A 6,635-nucleotide genomic window follows, 5' to 3' on the forward strand; every position below is an offset into this window, starting at 1 on the left:
CGATGGGTCAGCATGCTGTCAACAAAGATCAACGGCTCATTACGGATTTCCCCCAATCCTATTACACAGAGAGTATATTTATAATGACTGAGAGACAGTCAAAATATTTGTTTTAGTACAAAACCAGAATGTTTCCACTTAGCTGAAGCCATCTGAAGTTCATTTGTTCCCCTCCAGTTTTTCACCCAACCAAGACGCATTTTCTTTCACAGTTTACACAACCAAAAAAAAAAAATCTGACAAGAAATAAACACCAGTAAAAAAGCTGCTCTAGCTCCCTTTACAGCAACTAACACAGAAAAACTGTTAGGTTTTATTAGAGACAATGGCCACTGTTGTGCAATGACCTGCAGTAAAAGTCGAAATTTGATAAGACAAAGAGGCATCAGGTTTGGTTTCACAGAAGCAGCCGCTCTCACCCTCTCCCTCTGTAGTGACTCAGCTTTAAACTGGTAAACAGTTTTTTACCGTCACCCTCAAATTTCCCCATATCACACAGTGAGGCGACGATCCTGTGCAGGCATGCCTGCCACTTTACGTGCCTTCTTTTCTCCTCAATTGAAAACATTTTTTGAGGAGTGAGCTTGTAGCCACACCCATGTGATAATGTACAATGCTGCCGTGCCCTATACTTACTCAGCTCGCCGCAGAGATCTGCCCTGCAGTTATGGCTGAGAATGCGGCCCTGCCACCAGCTTTCGCACAACACACAGACTCACAGCACGCAGATGCCAGTGTTCCCATTGGTCGGCGTCTGTGCCTTGTTTGTGAGTGATGTTTCAAAACAGTCATCTGCAGGGGTTTGCTCTCTTCCTGCAGTGTTTTCTGTGCTGAACAAGAGTAGCTGTCAATCACCGAGTTTGTCCAGTATTTCCTGCACATTTCTGTCCCTGGATGTTTTGTTGGTAGAGTGAGAGGTGTGTCCACAGCAAAGCATGTTACAGGTGTGGAACATCACCCAAAAGCAGCAGGGGGTTAAAGCACAGATGTGTTAGGAGAGCAAAAAACAGGGCAATTAATTATAGTGTTAATCTGTGTTCTTTTTTATCCTTTATACCAACATGATTGTAGGGATGGCATTGTCACATATGATGGTCAGTAAACCAGTTCAGACATTTATGTTCCTCTCAGGATGAACTTCTGGTGATTGCACCACCATCAGATCAAAATGTATATATGTGTATATATATAACATATAACATGTTAGCACGCTAAACAAAGATGGTGCACATAGTAAGTGTTATCAGCATGTTGCCATCTGTCACTTGATGCCATTGAGTCCAGTGAGATCTTTTCCATAGAACTACATTGTGAAAGAGATGGAAAAGGGTGATTACATTTTTTTGAGGGCTCCGCACAACGACTCATTTCACCATCGGAATTTGATCCGGAAGTTAGCCAGTGTGAGATGCTAGTACGCATGCATGTTTTGCAACAGCATCAGTTTTTGTGTCAATGTACTGTATATTTCAGAGGCAGGAACAAATATTCAAGGTTTTACCAATGTAACACATGTAGGAATTGCATGGGTGACACTGCAGTGTATTCTGAATGGAGGAAATGGAGGAGAGTTCCCTGAACCAACATTCCCTGAGCAGGGAGCAGTGTTTATGTGCACTGTGGAACGGAGCACAGCTCATGTTAAGTCTACGGTATGAGCAGACGGGGCCAGAGAAGGAGACACTAATGTGTACAGTATGTGCAAAGGACCACACAACACAGGAGCAAATCAGGAAGTGAAATGATTTTCATTGGAATGAATGGGTGCCATCTCCAAGTTTGATTTCTAGTTCTAATAATACATTCATGGGTTATGCCACATACAGACCATAATTATGGTAGAGCAGCCGAGAGGGAAATATCAGTCCAACTTTTTTTCTCAAAGCTTATCTCCCACTTGGTAAAAAAGTGTATGTTTTGATTAAACTGGCAGTAAATTGGCTTCATCATTGCTGGAAAACACAATTAAATATAAAACAGCCACACACTTACATCTGGTTTCATTTTTTCTGTGTGTGTTATGGTGACCCTATACTGCTTGTAACTAAGTTCACCTTCATCTAAAATCAACTGTGGTCTCAGCTGACATGTGAAACTAAAAAAAAAAAAATCATTTTGGGCACACCAGGATTACAGCCTGAAAAAGCCGGGCTTTTCTTGAACTTTGGATTGAATCACTTGGACTGACTTTAAAAAGAAACCCTGCAGGTAACTCATCCTTTAATCCTTTCTGGCCTTTAAGGATGATGCTGTCTGGTGGCAAGTTTCTGTGTGTGTGTGTGTGTGTGTGTGTGTGTGTGTGTGTGTGTGTGTGTGTGAGAGAGACACATTCCATCCAGGTGAGTTAACAGCACAGCTCTTCAGCTGTATTGTATCCTCAGTGATCCAGTACAACACTGGGACAATGCTTCGTATTCTCCTGCGGGACAATGGCTGCTACGCCCTTCTGGACAACTTGAGAAGTCTGGTGTATTCACTTTGACCTGAAACAGTGAGGGGATTAGCTATTGTGAGAAACACAAAAACAGGAAGCCTTTTGAAGAGATACAAAGCAGAGAGTCGGTGGAAATACACGTTTTGGTTTAAAATACATACATGCATACACAAATTTTACCCTCTGAGGGAAACCATCAACTGTTGCTGCAGTTCAGTTTAAAATGAGCTCAGTTAGGCTAAAATTAGTCATTGCTTTATGACAATATTAAAGGCTCAAGTGGTCAGCGGACAGAATTTATACAGCATTCAGCTGAGTAATGCCGTAGTTGTGAATTTGAACCTCATCTGGAGCACATAATCTGTTTCACCTGCACTGTATATCATATGCTTATACTGTACCTGCACTGCTCACTGCTATTGCTGCACATGCTCACACACTGCATACAGTATAAATCTTGGCGTATTAATTACACACATCTATTGTTTATAGTGTTCATACTGTATAATCTAATTATATAATGCCACAAATACCTATGTACATTACTCTCCACTTTACTTCGCTTTTGCACTTCTGGTTAGATGCTAAACTGCACATCTCAGTGCTCCACACAGGACTGAGCCAGAATTACTGAGCCACTTTGCTAGCTCTTCTCTTACCTGTGTGCTGCTGAATATAATTGAATATTTATCAGCAAGTTATAACTTGTGGCGTGTGGCCACATTGGCAGCTGGTCATCAAAAGTGACACTTGTGTGTCAATAACCTTATTAATAACCTCAACACCTAGATGCTAATACAGACCTGTTAGGTATTTTCTTATTTTTCTATCAGTCTCTTTTATCTATTGATTTAATAATAATAATAATAATACATTTTATTTATAGGCGCCTTCCAAGGCACTCAAGGACACCGTTAAAAACAAACAGTGAAAAAGCAAAGCAAATCTGCCTCTTTCCTATTTTTATTACACGCATTAGGCGGTACATACATCCTGTGGTGTAATATACCAACGGTGAATGGGAAGGTGACTGAGACGCCCAGGACTAGAGCACCCTGTGTTGAGAAAGGTCTCCTGTTTTTGAAGCAGCAGCCGCAGGTCGTCACAGAAACTTTACTGAGAATTACAGTCACTGGTGAGCTTTGTACAGCTGTCTGCCTTCCCACAGCCACAGGTGGGTAGGAATTCAAAACCGAGGATGTCACTCACAAACACAAGTGAGAGTGTGTGTGTGCGTGCGTGTGTGTGTATACGGGTAGGAAGTATTCTTAGTTGAGGTATTCTCCTGTAAACTGTCAAACTTAGAAACGTTCCCTTTTAGACTGTATTCTAGGATTTGACTAATACTTTGCATGGTGAATATTTGCCTAAACATTGCAGATATGGTGGGTTGTTTTTGTATACTATAATAATAACCGAGACATTTTGGTTTTTTTCCTTTGCACATGCTACTTATGAATTAATGACATTTTAGGCTATGGCTTGTGTTTAACTTACTTAGAATTGCTTCACTTTTGTGTCCCACCCTGACAATTACGTGTGCAAAAAAACAACAAGAAAATCTATTCAGCATAATTAGAAAATATAAGAAGTCGATGTTGCTTCCAGGTCTGAAAAGTGAAGCAAATGTGGAAGTGCCTTATGACCACAGTAAATATTTTCCTAATGAGTTCATGGTCTCAGTCACTAGTTTCAAGTCTTCTTCAATACAGCATTTTGTAAATTATGGTCCCATTTAGACTAAAATAGATCATAAAGTGGGATATGCTGCAGGACGGCACTGCATTGTGAATAGCTAATCAGGTTATGCAATTCGTGTCTAATCCTAACCAATCAGTCCCAAACCAATCATCAATCACAGTGGCTACACTCACTTTTTATATACAGTGTGTGGTTTAATTTGGCCGCAGAAGACACAGAAACAATAAAACAATGAGATTCAGGAGTGATTGGGTGAGCCCAAAAAAAGGCAGATTATCCCTGTTTGTATTTCTCTGTTTCTTCTATTTCTTGTAGTTTATTGTTGGAGAGTTTAAGCCTCTGTATTCCTTTAAGAACTACAGTAATTAGATCTAACATTTGTGTAATCAATATGAGCCGCCGGTGTAAAAACTGCCTTCAAAAAGCCAAACGCTGTGTTGATCCGTGTACTTAAGATAAAAACAACACAGCTCTGTATGGCTCACATTAAACAACACAAAGCAAGTCCACATTATTGATCACTTTGACTGCAGAGTGGCACGTCTCCGATTGTTTTTCAACATCGCAGCGGATCAATACGGAGGAGTGTTCGGAGAGTACAGAAGGGTAAATGATGCCTTCTCTGTTTAGAGACTTGGGGAAATTGACATACTGCCAGGTTGGAAGAGGCCTGGGTCGATAGATATTGTCATCCCCTTCAGATTTATCATCCATATGGATGTGCTGCCATGTAGCGCCTCACTTATATTTCAGCATGTAAGGTGAAGGTGCTGATAAAAAGTGATTTATACTGTAGCACATTTATTGTCAAAAACTATATTTGGAACATGGGTTTAGTATCCAGAAGCATCAGTTTCTGACAGAGTCTGACAATGAGGGCTCCTATTGGGTTCGGTACTCGGTGACTCCACAACAGAAGATTCAGAAGAATTCCAGAGACGCCTGAAAGTTCACAGTCCATCAGTGTCATCTCTTCGGACCTTTCAAGAGCTGAACTCAACCCAAAAGCAATCCTCCATGTATGGTTGAAAGGACAGTAGACAAGAATATTGTTGAGCTTGTAAAGATTCGAGCTGCAGCTGTGTTGCAGTCTGATCCATTACTGTTTCCTTGTTTTTGACCTGTCTGCCTGATGGATCTTTCCATGTACGATTGTTCATCATTAATGTCAAATGGATAGGATCAGCTCTGATAAGATGTTCTGAGGGCCTGACACCAGAACCTGATTAAAAACTAATGTCTGACTGATGTTTTTTCTCCAAAACATTTATTTGCTCGTCATGCTCCTCTTTAGACAAATTTTAAATAAATCTAAATCTAAAGTAATGTCATGTATATTAGGACAGTTATAAAAACAAATGTGAAAATGCACCACCTGAAGAAAAAGACTATGAAAATACTCGCAAGGAAATCGACCAACAGAATACGATCTTTAAGCTTTCCTCTCCAACTTCATAGTTTTTAGGGATTACATACTGTATATGTCTGTTCTCCCCACCGCTAGTGACCAGATATCCCGGTTTGTCCCGACAAGTAATTGTAAAACAGTACAGGTGTCACAGTTTTCAGTATTCGCTACAAAAGTGTCCCAGTTGTCCAATAATGATTATAATATTTCAACACTTATTTGTCCGTATGTGTGTCAATCAGTCAGTGTGTTGTCAAGGCTGTTGCTAGGCGGTGAGTCATCATCTCTCTGACATGGCCTAAGAGAGAGTCAGCCTTTGCTGAAGAGCTCTAGGAGCCTTACTCCTTCCTTTGTAAAGTATCCGGCCACAAAAATGCTGCCTTCATGGTGTCCACGGTGTTGAAAATTGGGTTCAGTAGGTGTCATAAGTGCTGAAGTAAGAGTCCACAGTCCTGATGGAGACGCCCGTGGTGTGTGCATAAAGCATAGACATGTGAACCTGCATGAAACCTGTGGCGCACGTTAAGGCTTCTGGTTTGGGGATTGAAAATATAGTCACCTTAGTCTACTATTATAGTCAATGTAATAAATGAATGTCAGCAGTGGGGATCGTCAGTGAGCATCTTTATGCTTAAGAAATAAAACAGGCAGCACCTCCAGGTGCACCAGTATCACCAGGAGGGAGGCACCCAGACATTTTATCTGTCTGTGTCCTTGCTGAAAATATAATCCGTGTCCTCTGGCTTTTTTGGCAACATTCAGGAAGACATGGATAGACTTCACAGGGACGTATAAAGGATTTAGTTCCAACAACCTGTCCAACCAAGCTGTCTCATGTGACAGCTAAATGTTTTCTTAACTAAACTCTTATGAATGCTGCAAAAGAAACCCAGAAGATATTTTGTTTTGGTCTTAATGATTTAACAGTATGTGTGTATTTGTTGTGCAGCTAAGGCAGACATGAACTGATGGTGGTCTGGTTAGTTAACTATGATCTCACATTCTCTCTCTCTCTCACACACACACACACACACACACACACACACACACACACACACACACACACACACACACACACACAGGGAGAAAGGC

Source organism: Pempheris klunzingeri, chromosome 20 (assembly GCF_042242105.1).
Source record: "Pempheris klunzingeri isolate RE-2024b chromosome 20, fPemKlu1.hap1, whole genome shotgun sequence".
In the NCBI taxonomy this organism is placed as follows: Eukaryota; Metazoa; Chordata; class Actinopteri; order Acropomatiformes; family Pempheridae; genus Pempheris; species Pempheris klunzingeri.